This window comes from Adiantum capillus-veneris, chromosome 28, assembly GCF_014529385.1.
Source record: "Adiantum capillus-veneris isolate H3 chromosome 28, ASM1452938v2, whole genome shotgun sequence".
Taxonomy (NCBI): Eukaryota; Viridiplantae; Streptophyta; class Polypodiopsida; order Polypodiales; family Pteridaceae; genus Adiantum; species Adiantum capillus-veneris.
In genome coordinates, this window is record NC_140958.1 from 131,116,753 (window position 1) to 131,142,024 (window position 25,272).

Sequence of the window (25,272 nt, forward strand, 5' to 3'; positions counted from 1 at the left end):
GGTTCCAGCACATCACATCCCTGCAATTCACTTTGAATGCTTGAAACATATTGTTTCTCCTACTTAGGTAAATCATTAAAGAACCCTCATATGTTAATCCCAAAAATCCTGAAGAGAATGTTTCTCTTTACAAGAACTTCTCCTCACTTGTACCACCATAGTCCTGCTTTATAGTGGCACCCCAAGAAAATCTTGAGCAAATCTTTGTTCTTTGGACTCTTTGCGTAGCTTTGGCATTGGATGATCACGTAAACTGTCTTTGTTTCTGGCATGCTCAACACATATAGTTAAAAATTGAACCACTTTCTTACCATCTCGGCTCCAAACCCTAGCATAGGTCTAGCCATCATCTAGCACCTTAGTTTCCATCCACACAACCATAATGTAGGGCTGTCCCAGAATCGATGGGTAGGAGGAATTCTCCTGTATAAAAAGTTTTGCTCATCACAAACATCCCCAATAGTTACCTTAACATTTGCACATGCACTGTAAAGATCTCCAGGAAGAATGTTGGTAGCTCGAATCCGGCACCCGTGATCCACATCAATAGGCCACTTCCCCTTCTGGTGAAAATTCTTTGCCATAAGACTGATTTCTGAACCATGGTCTATAAGGGCTAAGACCTGCTCCTGAATGTCTCCAAGCTTTACCACTATTTCTATCGTTGCTCTTGCCCAATGAGTCCTTGAAAAGTGACTCTTGGGTATAGTTTCTTCATCTTCCACATCATTAAATTGCATGTTTCTTACCTCGGGTACAATTGGGTTTGAAACCACCATAGGCTTTGACTCTTCTTCTTGAAGATCTGGTAAATACTCTTCATAATCATCCAAAATGTGACAAACCACTTGGCTCTTAACTAGATCTAGCTCTTGCTCACTTGGAATTTGTCACTTCCTTTTTTTAATGTCAATGATCTCCTCATGGAACTCGTGCTTGGCAATTCCTAGAATATCCCCGAATGTGAGCTCCAGTTTACTACTCAGGATACGTTCTTCAAAAACCTTCTTCAAATCTGTATCCAACTCAATATTAGATCTGAGTTTATACAAGGGCCCTTTAGCTTACCTTGATTTTTGTCCTTCAGAGCCTCCTCCATAACCACTTCAGGAGCAGGCTTAGAAGCAAGCCCTTCTTCTTTCTTGCTGCTGCTGGATCTCATTGGCCTTTTTGACATCCCAGCAACCTTCATCACTTTTCGGCTTCTCTTCCACCATAGCTTCATTGGCTTGAGCCTTAGCAATATATGCATACATTGAAAGAGAATCCACTAGATCGGTCCACCCAGTGGTTTTCCGAATTGAATTCCTACCTGATGTAACTTCCCATACGTTATCTTACCTTCTTCTGTTGTCTTTATAGCATATGGCCCCAACTAGCCTTTGCACCTGTATCCTCATCATCTCCCTTACCACAAACCTGCAGTCCATGTGTGGCTGATTCCACAAGAGCAACATTATGTTGTATTTCTTCCACTAGCTTCTTCATACCAGCCTTGCCAAAGTTTAAGCAGAGCATCTCTCTTGTTGCCTTGAGATGAATCTTCCTATCTTTCCAAATAACCACATTATTCTTGTAAGCTTCATCAAACTCATTGCACTCTTTCACATACATGTGGTCTTCACTATCGCACCACATGCATCAATTATCCTAGCTTTTACGTGGTGCCTGTTGCTGCTTAGGTTTAGAAGTAGATGCTTTTGCACCTAACCCTTCAAATTTAACAGTTTTGAAATTTAAATTTAGCTCTTGAATACCTTTAACCAGATTGTCAAGAGCACGCCCCTCCACCTTGGATACCGTCGAGGGTGATTTCTCTTTAATCTCTTCTTTAGCATCATCTATTACCCCTGAGTGGCATAAAATGGTAACCATCTTTTTGCAACATTTCTCAGCCTACTCAACGTCCTCTTCCTCATATGTGTATATATTTTTCTATGCTATTAATTTATCTAGAGTAAATTTCCTCTCTTCGTTTAACCTTTGTGGCGACACATACATTGTACTCTTCCCAAGAATGTCACCTTAGTCATATATTTATATTACCACCCTTTTCTTTTTGCTTTGTAAATAAAAGTAAGCATACAATAACCAACTATATACCCCCAAACTTTCTAACCTCTTGTGAATTAGTAGTAGAAAAATAATATATCCATCCTCCACCCCTTATAGATAAATTCCCATGGAAATCAACTCTCCACTTGTCTTTACCAAAGATTATGGTCCCTCTCTACAAGTCTTCTATGCCCCCTACATAGGTGGCCCAATATCTCTTAAGAATATACATATAGTTTCTCTCCTTTCAAAAAGACTCCAATTGTATATTCTTTTCACAAGAAAATAATATTGGGCCCTCCTCTATTTGTTTAAGCATCATAGCCTTTTGAAAAAGCATGATTCCCCTTGGATGCATACAAGCAAAGGGCCCATACAAGAAGACTTTGAAGCAAAAGGTTCCCTAGCCTAGTGTGGACCTTCCAAACCGAATTCCTTGGTGCATGGGCGTGAAGAAAAGTCCAAATTCATATCAAACATGTTGAGAAGGTCAATTTTGCCTTTTGAAGCATGTCATTCCGAGCTACAGGTAAAAAGTTATGGTCAAAATAGTGTAAATCTGTCAGATTCGCAGCAAAAGGGAACTGTAAATCAAGTAAATCAAGAGAGTGAGATCTTATTTTTCCCCTACTCATCTTTTAGAAGAGCAATGAGTGTTCAAGGTCACTTGCATGTGATGGGACCAACCTAAAGATGATTTCTAAATGCCAAGACAGACAAGTTGAGATACCCCGCAGGAGCCACCCGTAGGGCCTCATGGTGGGGCCCACCTACATTATGCACCCCTATGGAGCCTTCACGGTCTAAAATGATATTTTTGGTGAATAAATAGTCCCTTTTATGTCCAATATTCAATGAGTGGTCAAAGGACACTTAATTAGGTCTAATCACTTACTCTAATTAAGTGTAGCATAATCCCACTCCTACACAACTATAAATAGCCCCCCTTGGAGAGACTCAAGGACACACACACACCTATATTTTCAACTTCATGTTGTTTCTTGATCAATAGTAGAGAAAACCCCAACTCTCCCTCTTTCACATCCTCCCTCCTAACCTTCCTCTTTGGAGGAAGTGCAACTCTATTCTCCACTCTTTCCATTCTACAATCTCTTACTCCAGCAACCCAATAAATCATTTGTAGCACCTCAATAACTTGTAAATACATCATGATCTCTCTCATGGTTATGTTAATGATCATGAAATCATCTTCAAAACTTTCAAGTGTCGCAATTCGTGATGGTTAGCAAGCGTCGGTTCTCCCCTTAAAAGGTGTGCGAGAAATCAAGTAAGTGTTCTATTCTCAATTTACCATTGGTTTGTTTCTCCACACTTATTCAATTGGTCTAAAGAAATTTCTCAATCCAAATCTCTTTTGCTTCATTACATATGCATGTGGCTACCTCTCATGGTGATTTTATTTGTGTCACGGCATTGCATAGATGGAGATGAGCTCTCTATGCAAAGTGTGTTAGTTTGATGTAAGTGATTCTCTTGTGTGTTTCAGAGGCAAGTCTTGTGAGCATGATTTTTTTTATGAGTGCTTGAGAGAGGAAGAGTTTGGATGTATTATGGGTATTCTTATGGGGAGAAGGTGAATGCTATTCCACAAATTGCATATTTCATTTTGATGCATGGTATTGGGTTGCATAATCGTTGATGGTGTTCAAGTGTCCAAAGTGTATATAGAGTAAGGGGGTTTTCAAAGTGTGTTGCTTGAGTGGGTGAGTGCAAGTGTCATTTTGATTGGTTTCCTTCTCCACTCCCAAAAGAAGGTGGTGCCCCAAGTAGTGTGCGTACCTCTTTACGAACATTTTGTAAGGGTAGGCCCATTGGTTTGGGTTTAGAGGCCCCATTTCAAAAAGCTCGCCCTCATAAAGTGGTGCCCCCACTGAGGAACATATTTCCAAGTTACCTTCAAATTCTTTAGTGATGAACAATGGAGTTCCCATCTATCCATTTCATTTTGCACAACACATTAGAGTAAATGTTCACATAGATAGAAAAGTCTTTTTCCAGCAACGCATTGTTTTTATGTTTGGTGCAGAAAGACTTAGAGAAATACTGGCATCACCCAATCCAATTATACTTCCAATCATAAATTATGAAACTTCTTTTGATGTTCACGTTTTCATTTTGTTTTAAAGGCAGGAACAAGGAGTGGTGAAGGGGTGCTCAAGGGCCATATGAAGGAACGAGGTCTTCAAACCAACAACGAGGAGTAGCACATGAATCACGATCAAAATAATGAAACTTTTAGGCCTATTGCTCGGCAATCCATTCATATAATCATTGCAACTAAGTTTAGGTTTCAGTCTATCATAAGGAGGATATTTGGATCCACTCGCCTCAATGAAATCAATGCTTCAATTAATCCATTTATTCTACCTATGATAAAGTACAAATTAACAATGGATGTGTACATCTTCATTTTAATATAATCAGATTTATAGTGTCAATAATCTTGTGCGGCCTGTAAGAGAAAAGTTTCTTTAAAAAAAGAGATTTAAAAAAGTCTAAACAAAATGTCAAGTTCTTTTCCCACGTTCTATGCAAGAAGTGGGGAAGATGCGCAAGAGTTTCTTGACAACTTGGAGATGGCACATCTCATATCCGGGAGAGATGAAGAGGAAGTAAAGCTACGAGCCTTCCCGTTGGTTCTAAAAGCAGAAGCTAAAGCATGGTATGAGGCCTTGCAACCCCAAATCAAGTCCAATTGGGAGAGATTGCGAGCAAGCTTCCTCTCCAAGTTCGGGCAAGGTGATACTTCTGAAGCACTATGGAAATGTCTTATTGGGCATAAGCAGGTATCACTTGAAGACTATCCCTCTTATGAAGCAACCTTTGTCAATCTATGGGGTAGGTGGGAGGCTACATTAGAAAATCATGGTGGTGCACCTAACTTTCTAAAAAAAGAGAGATTCGTGGTTGGCTTGTATCCACTTTTAAAGGCTAAAGTAGAGCTAAAATTCCCATCCACCTTCGAAGAAGCACGTGAGGTAGCCATCATTAAGTTTAGAAAACTACACTTCCAAGCACATAGAGGAAGGGGTTTGAATGAAGTGAGTGAGAGGGAGTCTTCACAAACCATGGAAGCACCAATTAGGGCCCCTCTTGCACAATCTTCACAAATAGGAGATAACTCTCAACAAGAGGTTTTACAAAGGCTAACTCAACAGCTTGAGAACCTCACTCTGAATCTAGTACAAGGCCTACCTCAACAACGACAACCAAGAGAAGGGAATCGCAATCAACGAAGACAAGCTCAAGAGTTGCGATGTTGGAATTGCAATGAAATGGGCCATGGCATGTACAATTGTCCACATCCAAGGCGACTTCCGAGAGACATATATCTCCCTAGACCGCCTCCTCTCACTGTGCAACAAGAACAAGCTCAAGGCCCACAAATCCTTCGACGACCACCACCACCAGCAAATATACCCCGTCCCACATGAGGAGGAGAAGAGATCAAGAGAGAAGAGTCAATAGATGGTAATAGATGAGCATACTCTAAACTTTGATGTTATGCCTGCAGAAAAACGCACAAGAGCGCATGATAAGGATGAAGACATGAGAAGTGAAGGAACAAATTCAGCCAGAAGGGACAAGAAGAAGAAGTCAAAGATGGAAGAAGCTGAAAGTAGCAGGAAGAAAAGATCAAGGCGAAGGGAAATTGGTATCAACGACTTCCCATTGGGAAAGGAGCTAGAGCCCTACAACATCTTGGAGGATTTACAAACCCAAAAGCCAAACATTTCATGGCCTCAACTTCTACACCTATCAGCCAAAGTAAGAAGGCAATGGCCAAAGTTGGTAAGTACAAGAATTCCAAAAAAGAAAGCAAATCTTTCCATTAAGGTTGTGGCCTCAAAGCTACAAAAAGATGTGGAACCCATTGTGGATGCTTACATAAGGGGTAAAAAGGTGTCTAATGTATATGTTGATGGTGGAGCTCAAATGTGTGTGATCACGGAAAAATAAATGAACAAGTTAGGGCTTGAAATTACGAAGTCCTCTAATTGTCAAGCTAGGCTAGCCAACAACTCAAGTGTGAAGTGTTTGGGGATCATTGAAAATGTAAAAGTCTCTGTATGTAACATAGATGCACGAATGGATATGTATGTCATGCCAGCTAAGGGGGAGGGCTATCCCATCATCCTAGGGAGGCCTTGGCTCATTGCTGTGAATGCAGATCAAAAATGGGGAAGTGGTCGCTCGATTCTTAAGAAGGGTCAACCGGTGGTGTATGATTGGCGAGAAGGAAAGCAACTAGATATCAACTATGAAACCACGGCAGATGAAGAGAGCGAGGAGGAGAGTCCCTACTCAAGTGATGAGGAAGCATCAACCAGTGCATCAACCAGTGAAGAGGAGTCTTCTTTGGAGGTAATGGGAATTGTATTCAACGCCAACACTCAAGATGTTCCAGTAGAAGAAAAGCCAACAGACAATCACACACGAGGGGATGAAAGATGCCACCACCTTGAAGAAGGATTTGAGAAGATGCTTGCAAAAGATCTTACTTGTGAGGAGAAGAGGTCCTACATCAATATGTTAAGGAGGTATCCCAATTTGTTTATCACTGACTACTCACAAATAAGAGGTGTAGATGTAATAGAGCATCGAATTGAATTGAAACCAGGGACCAAACCCGTGGCTCAAAAGTTAAGGCGACTAGGATCTGTGCAACAAAAGGCTCTCCTGCAGGAAGTGAATCGACTCTTGAAGGCTGGCTTCATCTATCCAGTATCCAACTCCGAATGGGTATCACCTATTGTAGTCACTCCCAAGAAGAATGGGAAGTGGAGGATCTGCGTGGATTACAAACCCCTCAATGCTGCGACAAAGAGGGACCACTTCCCTCTCCCTTTCCAAGATGAAATTTTGAATGAAGTAGCAGGTCACGAATGCTACACTGTGTGTGATGGGTATTCAGGATATTTTCAAATTAGAATAGCAGAAGAGGACCAACCAAAAACCACCTTCATCACACCTTGGGGATGTTTTGCATTCAGAGTAATGCCTTTTGGGCTCACCAATGCTCCTAGCACCTTCATGAGATTCACAATATTTGTATTTCAGCCATTCTTTGGAAAATCTATAAGAGTCTTTATGGATGATTTCTGTATTTATAGTTGTAGATCACTTCATTGCCAAAAGGTTGAAGAGGGGCTTAAGAGGCTCCATCAATTTGGGGGACAACTCAACCCAGAGAAGTGTCATATCGGTGAATCTCAGGTGGTTTTTTCTAGGCCATGTGGTTTCTTCACAAGGAATTCAAGTGGATCCCTCTAAAGTAGAGGCCCTTTTGTCATTATCTCCACAACAACAACAAAGGAGCTAATGACCTTCAACCACAAAGTGAGGTACATGTCTCGCTCATCCATCTCCTAGCAGAAGCCATCGCCCCTTTGCATAGGTTGGCAAGCAATCTACATTTGAATGGGGGAGGGAACATGCAAAATGTTTTGAGGAGGTGAAAGGCATTCTTAGCTCTCTCCCAATCCTAATGCCACCAGATCCAAAGAGACTTACTATGTCACTCCAAGTGTAGGTTTCGAAAATTTGAATACACTTTCCTTGTAGAAGATAGCACAAGAGCAGGACTTGCAGACATTCTCACCTACAAAGTGAGAGAAAGGGAAGGATCACGACCACAAAGAGAGGAAGGCTCAAAACAGTTCAAAGTGAAGGAGATTGATAATGCCCATACTTTATGCTTTGACGGAGCCTATCAACGCCAACAAGACAAAGCGCAGGGGGGGGATCTCATTTTAAACCCACAAAAGGAGGTAATGGTTAGAAAAGGTATCACTCTACCCAATGTTCACTCTAACAATGAGGCTGAGTATGCTGCTCTAACCCTTGGGTTAGAAGAGTGCAAAGAATTAGGCATACAAAGACTTATTATAAAAGGTGATTCTACTAGTGGTCAGGCAAATCCAAGGGACTTGGAAGTGCAAGAATCGTACAGTGTTTTGAGTGGCTTAGTAGTGTAAGAGCTTTGATGAAGGTTTTTAAAGCAACACAGTGACAACACATTGTGAGAACTCATAACAAGGAAGCAGACTTACTCGCAAATAAAAAGCTTCAAATGGCGGTAGGAGGTGTGAAACTATATGAACCCAAATATCAAGGTCAAGAGGAGCTAAAAGACATTATCTTCTTTCTCAAGCAGGTGAGTGTCCAAACACTTAGACAAGGTGCAAAGACATAGACTAGTTAAGAAGGCCACACCTTACCAGTTGATCGGGGATGATTTATATCACAAAGGGAAAGATTTGGTCTTGAGGAGAGTACCAGGTGTGCAAGAGATAGAGAAAATTCTTCTTTCATGTCATGATGATGTCTGTGGTGGTCACTTTTCTCAAGATATTACAAGTAGGAAGATTTTACAAGCAGGTTTTTTTGGCCGAGCTTACATCGTGATGTCCAATATTGGTGTAAAGCATGTAAGCCATGCCAAATTGCTGGGATAGACGACTAACATATGAGCCTCGAGTCCCAATAATATCTTATGGCCCTTTTGAAAAGTGGGTGTGGATGCAATAGGTCCCCTACCTCGTACTTCTACAGGGAAGGTTTTCATCATCATGGGTGTTGACTACATGACACGATGGACGGAAGCAACAAGCACAACCCGAATCACAGCTGAAGAGGTATCAAAGTTTATTTTTGATCATATTTAGTAGGTTTGGAACACCCCTAGAAATCTTATCAGATCGAGGCCCGGTTTTTAGGGCTAACCTTCTGAATGATCTCTTGAGGAGGTTAAAAGTGAAACACCTACATTCCACACCCTACTATCCTCAATGCAATGGATTGGTGGAAAAAGTGAATGGAATGAAAGTAAGATCATTTCTAAACATGTTGTGGACTGGCCTAATGATTGGGATCGCCATTTGACGGCTGCTCTTTGGACGTATAGGACATCTTTCAAGGTATCAACCCAATTCACCCCTTTTCCAAGATCATTTCTAAACAGGTTGTGGACTGGCCTAATGATTGGGATCGCCATTTGACGGCTGCTCTTTGGACGTATAGGACATCTTTCAAGGTATCTACCCAATTCACCCCTTTTCATCTAGTTTATGGACAGGAAGCACTTCTACCCATTGAGGTAGAGCTCTCAAGCTTGCGCGTTCTTGCAAGAGTGGGAAAAAAACCAAAAGAGGTTTTACATGAAAGGATCTTAGATCTCCAACGACTTGAGCTAGATAGAGAAGAGTCCATTGATCACTACATCACCAAAGCGACAAGCCAAAGGGATAAAATCAACAAGAAGCTCAAGGGGAAAGGATTGAAGGAAGGTATGTTGGTTCTTCGCTATGATAACCGACTTGATACTCAACTTGACAAAAAGTTTTTGCAAAGATGGGAGGGACCTTTCATGATAAAAACAAAGTTTGGGAATGGTAGTTACAGATTAGCAGATTTATCAGGAAAACTCCACAAGACCAGAGTCAATGGATGGAGATTAAAGCCCTACTTTCAACGTATCAATCCGTTGATAGGCAGTCATCTGCCTACATCATCTAAACTCCAAATTGGCATGGCTCCCTTCGGCTTGGCAAATGCTCCACCTATTTTTAAAGCTTTGATGTGCAAAGAAGAGCCAGTCTTGGAATCCAAACATACCCAAGGCAACCCTCCCATCTCCGATTTATGGGATTGAGGTAATGAAAAGCAGGTCTAATGGAGTAAAAGAGTGCATGACACTCCTCCTATTGAAAAAAAAAGAAAAAAAAAGAAAAGAAAAGGAAAAATGACAAAAAAAGAGAGAAAAAGAAAGAAAGAAAGAAAAAAAAGCAACACCGTCCTCCTAAAGATATGAATATTTTTAGGCTTGGGGGAGGGCTAATATGAGTGGCATAAAATGGTAACCATCTTTTTGCAACATTTCTCAGCCTACTCAACGTCCTCTTCCTCATATGTGTATATATTTTTCTATGCTATTAAGTTATCTAGAGTAAATTTCCTCTCTTCGTTTAACCTTTGTGGCGACACATACATTGTACTCTTCCCAAGAATGTCACCTTAGTCATATATTTATATTACCACCCTTTTCTTTTTGCTTTGTAAATAAAAGTAAGCATACAATAACCAACTATATACCCCCAAACATTCTTACCTCTTGTCAATTAGTAGTAGGAAAATAATATATCCATATTCCACCCCTTATAGATAAATTCCCATGAAAATCAACTCTCCACTTGTCTTTACCAAAGATTATGGTCCCTCTCTACAAGTCTTCTATGCCCCCTACATAGGTGGCCCAATATCTCTTAAGAATATACATATAGTTTCTCTCCTTTCAAAAAGACTCCAATTGTATATTCTTTTCACAAGCAAATAATATTGGGCCCTCCTCTATTTTTTTAAGCATCATAGCCTTTTGAAAAAGCATGATTCCCCTTGGATGCATACAAGCAAAGGGCCCATACAAGAAGACTTTGAAGCAAAAGGTTCCCTAGCCTAGTGTGGACCTTCCAAACCAAATTCCTTGGTGCATGGGTGTGAAGAATAGTCCAAATTCATATCAAACATGTTGAGAAGGTCAATTTTGCCTTTTGAAGCATGTCATTCCGAGCTACAGGTAAAAAGTTATGGTCAAAATAGTGTAAATCTGTCAGATTCGCAGCAAAAGGGAACTGTAAATCAAGTAAATCAAGAGAGTGAGATCTTATTTTTCCCCTACTCATCTTTTAGAAGAGCAATGAGTGTTCAAGGTCACTTGCATGTGATGGGACCAACCTAAAGATGATTTCTAAATGCCAAGACAGACAAGTTGAGATACCCCGCAGGAGCCACCCGTAGGGCCTCATGGTGGGGGCCACCTACATTATGCACCCCTATGGAGCCTTCACGGTCTAAAATGATATTTTTGGTGAATAAATAGTCCCTTTTATGTCCAATATTCAATGAGTGGTCAAAGGACACTTAATTAGGTCTAATCACTTACTCTAATTAAGTGTAGCATAATCCCACTCCTACACAACTATAAATAGCCCCCCTTGGAGAGACTCAAGGACACACACACACCTATATTTTCAACTTCATGTTGTTTCTTGATCAATAGTAGAGAAAACCCCAACTCTCCCTCTTTCACATCCTCCCTCCGAACCTTCCTCTTTGGAGGAAGTGCAACTCTATTCTCCACTCTTTCCATTCTACAATCTCTTACTCCATCAACCCAATAAATCATTTGTAGCACCTCAATAACTTGTAAATACATCATGATCTCTCTCATGGTTATGTTAATGATCATGAAATCATCTTCAAAACTTTCAAGTGTCGCAATTCGTGATGGTTAGCAAGCGTCGGTTCTCCCCTTAAAAGGTGTGCGAAAAATCAAGTAAGTGTTCTATTCTCAATTTACCATTGGTTTGTTTCTCCACACTTATTCAATTGGTCTAAAGAAATTTCTCACTCCAACTCTCTTTTGCTTCATTACATATGCATGTGGCTACCTCTCATGGTGATTTTATTTGTGTCACGGCATTGCATAGATGGAGATGAGCTCTCTATGCAAAGTTTGTTAGTTTGATGTAAGTGATTCTCTTGTGTGTTTGAGAGGCAAGTCTTGTGAGCATGATTTTTTTTTATGAGTGCTTGAGAGAGGAAGAGTTTGGATGTATTATGGGTATTCTTATGGGGAGAAGGTGAATGCTATTCCACAAATTGCATATTTCATTTTGATGCACGGCATTGGGTTGCATAATCGTTGATGGTGTTCAAGTGTCCAAAGTGTATATAGAGTAAGGGGGTTTTCAAAGTGTGTTGCTTGAGTGGGTGAGTGCAAGTGTCATTTTGATTGGTTTCCTTCTCCACTCCCAAAAGAAGGTGGTGCCCCAAGTAGTGTGCGTACCTCTTTATGAACATTTTGTGAGGGTAGGCCCATTGGTTTGGGTTTAGAGGCCCCATTTCAAAAAGCTCGCCCTCACCTCGATCATGATCTGCTTGTCAACTCGCTTCTGTCGTTTTACACTCATATTCACCACTTCCAAGAGTATTTTCCAATATGACGTGAATCCCAGTTCTCCTGTCGGGTCCTCCAATAACTGCACCAAATTCTTTTGAAGTCGTGGATCAGCTGAATAAACAATTCCACCTTCTGATCCTTTAAAGAACGTTGTTTTGCTGATGACAACTGATCAAACTTCTTTTCAAACTCTCGTAACAGTTCTTGTGAAGATAAATTTTACCCTTTTTCTGCACCAACTTCATAAAACTCTGTTTGGACACTCTTTGAGAATCTTCCAAAAAATATTCCTCTTGTAGCGCCTTCTTAAAGTCCTGCCAGCTCGTTCCTTGCGCCACCTGAATTTATTTAATCGGGGCCCTAAGTTCGACACTACAATTAGATGAAATCCTCCATTGAGTCATGGTCTTTAATTCCATTATCTTCCATAGACTGCTCATAAAAATTGCAAAATTATAAAATAGCTCCGCCTTCAAACCGCTGGAGCTTCTTTGTGACACTTTGCCAAGATTGAAAAATCCGCTCTTGCAGATTATGTTGTTGTTGGGCAGCCTGTTACGGCTGCATGTACGCTGCAAACTGCTGCATGGCTGCCTCTTGCAGTGTAGACATAGGCTTCCACTATTTCCCTACTCCGGCTCGGGTTTCGCATCGGATTCACCAGATGTCCGGGAATATGTGTTCGAAACTTGAGCCAGGTCAACGCTGGGATGCCCGCTGTGGAAAAATTGAGAGCCTAGAATTGCCGCACCGCACAATACAGTAGCTATAAGTTACTTGGTAATGCTACAGACGCACAAGAATTGCTTGGAAACTCGTAACACCGATGAAATTGACCCACAATTATGAAGCATTGCCGTTAAGGACACCATTTAGGAGTTTAAGCTCCCTTTACAGTTTACTTCGGGCCATTAACGGCTCCGTGATTCATTAAAAAAAAAAAACTAAACTTAAGTTGTCAACTGATGAACAAAAATCCTTCTGTGCTAGTTTTCCTAAATCGATTTTCTTCAGCTTTACATCTTCAATTATCGTCGTGGACTCCCTTCTTTTGTTTCTTATTGAGCTCGTCTCCCTTCTTGCTTGCGAGCTCCCTTGTATCTGTTATGCAACTTGCTTGTCTCGTCCTCCGAGAGCCTTGCTTGCTCTAGAATGAGAGAGAGAACGAACCTTTTTTGTTCAAGCGAGAGAGAGAGAGAGAGAGAGAGAGAGAAAGAGAGAGAGAGAGAGCACGCTTTGCCTTGTCAAATTCCCCTTTCTTCGCCGGGCTCCTTCTCTAGTAAGGCTCCGACTTGCCTTCTCGCCCCTTCTCTAGCACGGAGAGTGATAGGATCCTTGTGCAAGCCCAAGAGAGAGAGAGAGAGCATGATTCTCATGCTATTATGAGAGAGAGAGAGAGAGAGAACACACCTCGTTCCCCCTTCCTCTTCCGATCTCACCTCTTGCTACCTTCTCCCGTTCCCCACACAATCAATAAGTCTCCTCCTTCGTCCTTCATTCTCCACACAATATAACCCTCTTTGCATGGAATAGAATTCCTATTTATAGCCCCCTCACTCCCTTAGCAACAACGGCGTCGTCGTTGTGCTAGGGAGGCAAACAAAATTGCCTCTATGATGTGGCAGTCCCGGATCTTTACCAACACAAAACTTGTTGAAAATAGTGCCGAATGGAGTTTCCTTGAGCTACTGAGCAAAACGCCTTACTGTCGCGAGCTTGTCTGAAGCCTCCGACGCACGCTATGAGCCTATCTCCTCCTGCCTGCGCATCTCCTCGCTACTTGCCCGCCATGGGCTCCTTTTTCTTGTTTCACATTTCCTTGAAATTTTAGGGCGGCCCCATTTTAATGGGCGGCCTTTTCCTTGACGGGCGGCCTTTCCTTAGTGGGCGGCCATTCTCCTTAACTTAAGTGGGCAGCCCTTAAAAAGGGAACCCCATTTAGCATACATATTGACTGGGCGGCCTAATCACTTTGTAAGGGCACCACATTTTGCATACATGCCGACCAAGCAATGCCAAGCACTCGACAACCTCCTCCAGTAGCCATTGATTAGCAATATCATTGTGAATTTGATGCCCATATCAGCTTCTTAGTGCAATACGCCTTCGAGATGCAAGTATAAGTGATTACATTCGGAGAGTTTTCCTCTCTTTGCTTCCGTTCAAAAGAGCCAGCTTCTTGGCCCTACCTTGTTGGGTATATCCCGGGATCATTGTATTCAGAGAGCCGACATTCCGAACACGAAGCTCTTCAAAAGCTACTACTACTCCCGCATTCCAAAATTCCCTGATGGCACACCGGCCGAGCGGACCACGGACTTGTACGGAACCTATCCCCGGTGAATCTGTAACCCCAATATCTTGGCGACCGGAACTCCCATCATGGGCGGCCTAATCACTTTGTAAGGGCACCACATTTTGCATACATGCCGACCAAGCAATGCCAAGCACTCGACAACCTCCTCCAGTAGCCATTGATTAGCAATATCATTGTGAATTTGATGCCCATATCAGCTTCTTAGTGCAATACGCCTTCGAGATGCAAGTATAAGTGATTACATTCGGAGAGTTTTCCTCTCTTTGCTTCCGTTCAAAAGAGCCAGCTTCTTGGCCCTACCTTGTTGGGTATATCCCGGGATCATTGTATTCAGAGAGCCGACATTCCGAACACGAAGCTCTTCAAAAGCTACTACTACTCCCGCATTCCAAAATTCCCTGATGGCACACCGGCCGAGCGGACCACGGACTTGTACGGAACCTATCCCCGGTGAATCTGTAACCCCAATATCTTGGCGACCGGAACTCCCATCACTGATCTGAAAAGACGGACGCACTCTACAAAGTGAGCACTTCAATCCCATGCATGCATTTCAATTATATCCGCTCAACTGCAATTGGCCAATCGGGTACGGATCTGCAATCGACTTAAACTTCAAACTACCATAACTTCTTTACCGTAGCTCCAGTCGACGATCCGTAAAGACAAGTCGGTAGAGCACTTCAAGAAGTGCAATTTTAGATCATAATATCTCATTTTTGCTCACTTCAAGAATACTAGTTTTTAGCATCATTAAGGCATCTGTTGGCCTTTTTAGCCGCATTTGACATACATTCAGCATTAAACTTGGCCTGTTACTAGGCTCTAAACATTGTTCATTAATCATGTAAGCTTCAAACAAGCTCAACATGCATTTTTTTTATATCTTTCTTGGCATGGGAGCGGAGCTTCACGACACCGTGCCTCGGGTAGAAGATCTGTTTGATAAGCTACTCGTGACAGCTATGTCTCCCAAGCACCAAATCCATCTTGGAAATATGTTGTAGCGTAGAAAGGGATCCTCTACCCGCTAAGACACATTGACTAATGACTAAGCCTTTATCTCTTCTACCTCATAGTCAAGGACAACTATGATTTCAAGAGAGAGGTAATGTCATAAAATCTAATATATAACCAACCCAAATAATTTTCTCATATTAATCTGATCATTTAATGTGGGATAATAAACGGAAACAAGAGTTAGAATATAGACATGTGCTTATAGGTCTATCTCAACATGAGGCCAATGGTAAAGGGGTCCAAATGAGAGATGTTCTGCCAAAGAGAAAGGCTAGCTAATGGAGCTCAAACACCTTAGGGTTAGCTTCATTAAATACCTCCAATGGTTAGTGTTGAAAGTCCCTTGACCTAATTCAAGGTAGGGATGTGCTTGAGGTGCGAACCGGGCCCAAGCTTGAAGGGCTTGAGATATCACAAAAGTCAGCAAGATCACTACAAGGAGGGGGGCGAGCCATGCAAGTAGGGGGGGTGGTTTGATGACCTCTCCCTCTCCCAAAGGGCACCCGTTGCTCAAGAGGCAAGTAGGACACATATCAAGGCCCTAGCTAGGTTTCCCTCAAGGAGTTTCCAAAGCCTATTGGTTGATCCCTAGAGAGGTCCAATGAGGAATTAGTCAATTAAATTAATTATTTTTGCATTTTTCAAGTCCTCTCTCTGAAAGGGGAAAGGAGGACACTTGTCCCAAGGCTAGCATGTTTGCTTGATATGCACTAGACATGTGATTGGTCAAGCTTGAGGAGGTCTAATCAAATGCCAGAGAGTTCTAGAAGAGGGGGTCGACCAAAGCAAGAAGGGGTTAGCTTGGGGGTATACTCTCTCTCCCCCCCCCCCCCCCCCCCCCTCCCCACACACACACACACACACACACACAGAGAATCACACTCTCATTGTGTGAAGTGCAAAGTGCAAGAGCTCCATCTCCTTCTCCAAGCTAGTAGAGAAGTTGAGAGCCTACAACAACACTCTTGGCTATGGAATGCAAAATCCAACCAAGAGACATGCTTCAATGCTTAAGCTTGCCATCCTCTCCATCTTCATTACTATGCTATTATGTATGATAGCAAGAAGATTCATGATAAGTGAGGAACCATTTCTTTCTTCTATGAATGTTTCTTCTTCCTCTCTCCACGTTTGAAGGTGTTTGAGTTCTTGAGACTGAGGCTAGGGATAGTTAGTGCTTTTTACACAATCTATGTTATGCTTGTAATGCATGAATCTTTCCATCTTCATTGCATCACCTAGGTCACAAGGAGCACAAAGATTGTATTGTACCAAGTCTCTCTTGATGGGAGAACCTATAATACAAAAGCCTATTGGAGGGGGGATCGGCTCCACATAAATCCGGTCCTCAACTATTGTCAAGTTCTCTAAACTCTCTCACTTGAAAAATTATTGTTCATGCCAAGTTAATTAAGTACTATGGCTATGTTGCTATCGTCAATTAAGCTCACCCTCTATGTTCTCAAATTACTCTCACAAAAATGTTCTCTCTAACTCTCTTAATTCTAGAAGTACATAGGCCATTTCCATTACATACTCAACTTGTGACCTTATGTATTTTAAATCAGGAAGAGATTGATCAAGATGAAGCCACTGTGCCTTGTACTGGTTATCAACCATAAGAAGAGCAAAAGAAATAGATTTATGATCTAAAAGAAGGAGAGGAGAGTCACTCTTACATTCTACTTTGCCATATATCTTGTAGTAGACTGATTGAAAGATACACCATGTCAAGTCTTGTTGCTCTATAGTTCTCTCCTAGTTGCCTTTGTTGCTACATGTATAACCTACATCTTCAAAAATATCCTACAAATTAAGGTTAGTTAGTAAAGAATCCCCTGGCCTTTTCTTTGTGCTAGTTAGAGTTTGTCCTTTACAATTGATTTTATTAGTGATCTTGTCCCCCATGTTGGAGTCTCCAACCATTAGCACAAGTCTTGTAATATTACATATGTCTTGCCGGCTTTGAGTTCTATCTAAGACAGAATAGAGCCATAAACATTCACCAATGAATACTTGAAATGATTGTCTAGTGTAAGAGAAATCCAACTGCCTCTGTCTATTTTTTGTACACTTGTGACCAAATTATTCTAGGAGTTCTTAATGCCTCTAGCACACCCTCCTCTTCCTACATGATTTTTGTACACTTGTGACCAGAGTATTCTAGGAGTTCTTAATGCCTCTAGCACACCCTCCTCTTCCTACATGATGATCAGTGCAAAACCATGTGTAATTATTGTTGATTCTCATTATATTTGTCATTAAGGATGAGCGTGCAGTTTTCAGTTCCTGCAAATAGATGAATGCCGGTTGCAAACTTAGATCAATAAGCCATTTCTTAATTAGCCAAAGCCCCGGTAGGGTCTAGAAGACCATTACAATTCAATGTGAAACCACATACATCTATCCCTTTCATTTATTATTGTTTTGAAGGGGTTTTGCCAAGGAAACTAAATCTTCATTGGGGTCATTAGACTTGTCCGCTTTCCTCTTAGCTTTGGACACTACTTGGTTATGTAGACTCTCCTCCTCAGCTTGATTCATTAGGATATCCACTGAGAGCTGAGGGGACTATGCAAATTGGTCTTTGGTGATAATGTCATTTTTTTCCAACTTTGTAGAAAAAATGTGCACATCTTCTGTAGGCACACTGCCAATCATTTGAGTGCTTTGAATACACTCATCCTCATTGTCTAAAGTATTTGGATCTAACAACCCTCTTGCTTTGTCATTGGGGCTAGCTGGTATTTGTTGACAAGCCCCCTATTTGCTGAGAAGGAGCACTTGCAGAAGCAAAGGAAGAGGGGACACTAGGTTGGGGCCGAACTTGACCTATTTCTTCATTCGTGAAAGTATCAAATACATCTTCCAAAAGAACTTCAAATATTTTTTTCTATTTAGAGAGGTCTTTGACAGAATCTCTTTTTTAATACTTGATTGAATTTTTTTTTTGAACCTGTTGAAATCGGGGTTTTTGATCATGACTTGCCTATTGGACTTTACTAGCTGTAAGGACATGAAAATCTTTTATCAAATGCCCCTGTTGAAAACAATGAGAACATGAATTAGGTAAACTGTTGTAAATAATTTTAAGCTCATGCAAAAGTAGTCCTTAATGGGAATGGATTTTTTAAGAGCAAGGGTCACATCCACTTCAATCAGTAGCTGAGGATCCCATTCTGGGTTGTAACCTCCTCTAGCTTTTTGCCCTAGCACTTTGCCCACGACAACACCTACATCTCTTAAGCAGGGGAAGTAACCAACTTGCAATGAACTAGTATGGCTTGATTGGTTTGCTATGGAAATGGTGTGAATTAAACAAGAGGAGCAACGTTGCACCTTTCACGTCATATCATCTCTTATTCTAAAAGCTCCATAGCATCTCTCTTCGAATCTTTCGCCAAAAACTCTATGACCTTGCATCACAAACGAGATTTTGTAGTAAAAGATGTGTAGATGTAAAAATTTGCATATTATAATAAAAATGGAGAGGGATGCATTTCGTGCATTTGCGATGCTTGTGCCCATATAAAAAAGAAAAAACCATACGTATTGTTGGGGTATAAAGCCCAATGTGGTCGCCCAGGTAAGTGGGCGGGCCGCCAGGTATGTACACATATTCTTTTGTAAAAACCTAATAAGAACTCACTATGCTCTACACATTACAGTAGAACGAGTTCACCATATCGTCGTGCTCTTCTTCTCGCACTCTCTCTCGCGTCGCACTTCCGCTCGTACTCCTTCAACTGGTATCAGAGCTCAGATCGAGGCTCGGGGCAGCACTACAGGAGGCTAGAGTCACCAGCTCAGATTGGAGTGAAATTCGACAGGCAAAGACACGGCACCAAATCTTGTGGTCATCTCGGTTACCGTTCGGCTTCGACAAAGGTCTGCGCAGGCCATTTTCGACTACGTGGTCTCGACGGGTGCAGATTCGACTCTGCAAATTTGGGGTTTTCGGCCTACGACTGCAGGTGCTGAGGATATCGACACTCCTAGAGTGTTGATTTGTGGATGTCTACACATCGAAGGATGGCTCACAGTTCTTTGAGGCGTGTCACATACGACACGAGCGCATCTACACACAGGCTGTAGGCGACATCCACTAGTTCATCAGGTAGCTTGTGTTTGCTGCTTGATATTCCAGATTTCATCCTGACATTGCAGGTACTTCCACATGGGATGTATTGTCAGAGATGATGTATGTCTATTGAGGGTTTACTGGCTTTGAGTCACGCAGCAAACAACCGCCGCAGCGGTTATAACATACAGTGGGAAATTTGTGGATGTATGACTTTGTGGGAAGTCTATGTACTGTCAGATTTACTGCAGCCTTTGTTGAGGGTCGAGTGAGGTTTTATTGAGCTGGGGGATTCTCGAATGTTGAGATCCTTTCGGTGATACCGGTCTTGGAGCGATCCCTCGAGCACCCTTAGATAGGCAGCTAGGATGTATTGACTATGAGTTAGACAGTTGGGATTGCATCTTTGCTTTACTGCCGTTGAGGCATTGTCGCAGTCTATGCTTACAGGATAGTGACAGGACAGTCAGAGACAGTACAGGTGCAGGACAAGTTTACCCACAGCTTTCAGTGTTAGAGAGACAGTGGTTTTTTGAGCTGTTTTTGGTCTGTTTTTAGTACACCAGAGCCATTTTACAAAGGAGACTTTGCCAAAATTTCTGCAGAATCTGAAGCTTTCTTGGTTCATTTGACAGGTTGATATTGGTTCAGAGGTCAGTTTACAAGGGAAACTCTGCCGAATTTTTCCCGAGAAAGTAAACTACTGTGAAGCGTAGCTGTGGCTGGATCAAAGGACACTGCTCTTTACAATATCAAGAAGCTGGATGGAACCAATTTCCCATTGTGGAAGAAGAAGATTTGGCACGTGTTGGTACAAAAGAAGCAGATAAAACCTATAAAGCTCAAGGGGATAAAACCAGAAGATATGGACGAAGATGAATGGAGCGAAACGGATGAATTGGCACTTTCTACCATTATGCTGACTTTGGCAGAAAGCGTTTACTTCAATGTAGCAGACGAGATGTCGGCTTATCAAGCATGGTTAAAGCTGAGTGATCTTTATGAGAAGCAGAGTGCAGCTTCACAGGTATACTGGCTTAAGAAGCTTGTTGACTTGAAGATGAAAGAAGGGACACCTATGTCTAATCATCTGAATGAATTCAACACAATCTATAGTCAGTTGTCAGCTCAAGGTGTCAAGTTTGATGAACCTGTTAGAGCTATGTTCCTGTTGATCACATTTCCGGAAAGTTGGGACACTTTTCGCACAGCTTTGAGTAATTCTACACCTCCAGATGGTTTGAACATAGCAGGTGTAGAAGGAAGTCTTCTTACTGAAGAAACTAATATAAAGACAATAGACAAAGGCAAAGGAACAGCCTTAGTTGTCAGGGGAAGGACCAAAGAAAAGTACAAAGGTGGAAAGAGGAATCAATCTCGTAGCAAGTCCCGCAGTGCTAAAGGCAAGAGTGACATAGAATGCTACCATTGTGGCAAGAAGGGTCACATGAAAAGAGACTGCAGAGAATGGAAAGTAGAAAAAGGAAAAGATAAAGCTGAAGACCATGGTGAGAAGAACAAGTCCTCAGTGAAGATTCAAGAAATAAATGTGACAAACACTGTTGCAGAGGATGACAGTCTAGTGTGAGGAGACATCTACTTCTTGAAGAATACAATGGACTCAGCTCTTCTTACAGCATCTGATGGAAATGCACTGAGTGACTGGATTATAGACTCAGGGGCATCACTTCATGTGTCTCCAAACAAGGAGTGGTTTACTTCTTATGTGACCATTAAAGATCATGTTCGGCTAGGCAATGGGCAGACATGTGAGATCTTAGGTGTTGAAGATGTTCAATGAAGTTTCATAATGGCTCTTCTTTCATGCTGAAGAATGTGAGACATGTTCCCGCAATTACAAAGAGCTTGATCAACACAGGTTTACTTGATGATGCTGGCTACGTCCCCACTTTTGGACAGAACATGTGGAAGATATCCAAGGGTTCTATGACGGTAGCACATGGAGTAAATTCTGGAGGACTTTACATGATTTATGTATCAAATGTCTCTAAAAATTCAATCAATGTAACCGAGCAGCCGAACGTTTCTTTGCGGCATAGCCGGTTAGGACATATGTCCAAGAAGGGAATGGAAATCTTGTCTCGCTCTGGTTATTTGCCTGGCTTTTCATTTAATGATTTTGAATTCTGTGAACATTGTCTGTATGGTAAGCAAACACAGCAGCCACATAAGCATAGAAGCAGTAGAAGAGATACACAGTTGGCACTTGTTCATAGTGATTTGTGTGGACCTATGCCTAACCTATCTCTAGGGGGAGCTTCTTACTTTATGACATTTATAGATGATTACTCGAGGAAAGTACGGGTTTAATTTCTCAAGCACAAGGATGAAGCGTTTAGTGCTTTAAAAACGTTTGTGACACTTGTGGAGAATCAGAGTGGCAAGAAGCTTAAATGCTTACTCACTGACAATGGTGGAGAGTATGTTTCAAAGGCCTTTCAGGACTTTTGTGAGTCAAAAGGTATAAAACGTGAACTTACTGCTCCTTACAATCCTCCTCAAAATGGTGTTGCTGAGAGGATGAATAGGACCATACAAGAGAAGGTCAGAAGTATGTTTTCTAATGCACAGCTGCCAAATGGGTTTTGGGCTGAAGCTGTATCAATAGCTGTTCATCTTGTAAATAGATCTCCTAGCAAGGTTTTGCAGAAGGATTCAGTGCCAGAGATGGTATGGTCAGGCAAAATGCCCTCATACAAGCATCTCAGAGTCTTTCGCTGTGAGGCATATACTCACGTTCCAAAGGAATTTAGGAACAAACTTGAGCCAAAGAGTAGAAAGTGCATCTTTCTAGGCTATGGTAATTCTAGTGAGATGGGGTACAGACTTTGGGATCCCGAATCCAGAAAGGTTGTCCGCAGCAATGACGTTTACTTTAATGAATCCAAATATCATTATAAACCAGAGAGGGATGAGGAGATTAGAAGAGTTGTCTTCCAAGAAGATGGACCTGCACGTGCAAGACAAAATGTCAGGGCTCAAGAGGAGCAAGGACAGGATAGAGTGGAACCACAGGTTGTGGCTGAGCCTGAGCCACCTATTGTGCGTAGATCTGGACGTGTCACGCGACCTCCTGATAGGTTTGTTCCATCTATGAACTATGTCATGTTGATTGATTGCAATGAGCCTTCATATTACAAGGAAGCAGTGCAAATGAAGGACTCCGGGAATTGGCAATTGGCCATGCAGTCAGAGATGACAGCTCTGCATAAAAACAAGACATGGAAGCTAGTTAAATTACCACAAGGCAAAAAGGCTCTACCTTGTAAATGGGTTTACAGGTATAAGATCACCGCTCATGATAGTCAGCCAAAGTACAAACCAAGGCTTGTTGCCAAGGGCTTTAAGCAAGAACAAGGCATTGAGTTTGATGAAGTCTTCTCTCCGGTGGTCAAGATGACTACATTGAGATGCTTTCTTGCATTGGTTTCCATATTAGATTTGGTGTTGCACCAAATGGATGTCAAGACAGCATTCTTGCATGGTGATTTAGATGTGGAAATTTACATGCAGCAGCCAGAAGGGTTTGTTGAGAAAGGCAAGGAAGATTGTGTATGCCAGTTGTTAAAGAGTCTTTATGGCTTAAAACAATCACCGTTGGCATGGTACCATAAATTCCACAAGTTTATGCTTTCTCAAGGCTACAAACGTAGTGAGTTCGATTACTGTCTATATACAAAGAAGGCTAAGGATGGTAGTTGGCTGATCCTTATTTTGTATGTGGATGACATGTTGATTGCTGGCAAGCACTTGGAAGAAATTTCAACTTTGAAGTCAAAGATCGCAAAATCATTTGACATAAAAGACATGGGTGAGGCCAGTCATATACTTGGTATGCGCATTGAGAGAGACAGATCAAAGAAGTTGATTTGGTTATCTCAAACAGAGTATATTGGCAAGGTTTTGCAACGTTTCAATATGGAGAAGGGAAAGGCACTGAGTGTTCCATTGCCACCATATGTGAAACTTAGCAAACAGGATTGTCCTGTGTCTCAGGAAGAACAAACTGAAATGGATAAGATTCCATATGCGTCTGCAATGGGTAGTTTGATGTATGCAATGATTGCTACTCGCCTAGACATTGCATTTGCAGTGGGAGTAGTAAGTCCATACATGTCAAACCCAGGCAAGAAACATTGGGAGGCAGTGAAAGGAATATTGAGATACCTGAAAGCTACAAAGAGTATGCGTATATGCTATGGGAGTCAGGAGCTAGGTGTAAAGGGTTTTACAGACTCAGATTATGCAGGTGACTTAGACAACCGAAGGTCTACGTCAGGGTATGTCTTTACATTGGCTGGTGGAGCAGTATCATGGCGTTCTAGATTATAAGATTGTGTTACTTAGTCTACTACAGAGGCTGAATATGTTGCAGCATCAGAGGCATGCAAAGAATCAATTTGGCTTAATCAACTAGTAACAGATTTGGGAATCAAAGAAGAGATGCCTGTGTTATATTGTGATAGTCAAAGTGCTATACAATTGGCTCGCAATCCAGTTTATCACTCAAAGACAAAGCATGTGGATGTGAAGTATCATTTCATTAGGGAAATGCTCGAGGATAAACAACTTCAGCTTGTCAAAGTTCACACCACAAAAAATCCTGCTAATCTACTTACAAAAGGACTTCCCTCAGAGAGCTTTGCGCATTTTCGCAAGCAGTTAGGTGTAGGGTAGTACATCACTTCTCTACATCTCTTGTATATTAGCTTGTATAGTAGCTTCTCTCACACTTAAAGTACCACATTGGACTTTAAGTGGGAGGTTGTTGGGGTATAAAGCCCAATGTGGTCGCCCAGGTAAGTGGGCGGGCCGCCAGGTATGTACACATATTCTTTTGTAAAAACCTAATAAGAACTCACTATGCTCTACACATTACAGTAGAGCGAGTTCACCATATCGTCGTGCTCTTCTTCTCGCAATCTCTCTCGCGTCGCACTTTCGCTTGTACTCCTTCACGTATGTATGGTGTTGAGTTTGCACCATTCTCCACATTTATAATAATATCGTAGGGAACGTGCCCTTCCCCCGCCACTTTTATCACCTCCAGTGTTGAAGGGTACTTATGCTTCTCCTATGATGCCGGAGGAACTTTCTTATTGTGAAAATAATATAGCTGTACAAAAAAGAACTCATTACCAGTTTAATGAAGACATGTATCATTCCACATTTCCATGCCGTCGTGTATTGTCCATGTGTCCCTTTGTTTGGCATCACAAAAATTATTCAGTCCTTGTCACCTTCATTTACAAAAATTATTCAGTCCTTGTCACCTTCATCACAAAAATTATTCAGTCCTTGTCACCTTCTTTTGAATGAAAATGAGACAAACTCATTGCTTTAACGTGTACATGATGCAATCTAAGTCCTTTCGGGGATCACATAAAGGAAATCAAAATATGGAATATAAGTGTACCTTTGGTGTTGGTTGTGTGGATCAAAGAACAATCTTGGATGGATCTGCATCTAGATCTTCCTTACATTGTTCCGCCACCTTCCCACTAGTATACATTCTGCCATCGACATCCTCTTCAAACATGTCAACTGTCGCATTCACTTTTTCTATCATGTCTACCATTACATGTGCTACTTCTGTTGTACTTGGTTTCAAGGTATGTTGAATCTGCCTTATTGTCCGTCCGTAGGCTCACACGCATACACATACACAAAGTCGCAGTCTTTGGGGCATCCCAATTGGCATACATATCGATCAAAGCATGTCCAAGCACAACATCTTTCTCCAAGAGCCCTCGCTTCGCATCTGTTGGAAAAAGCCTAAAGCTTTTTGGCATTGCC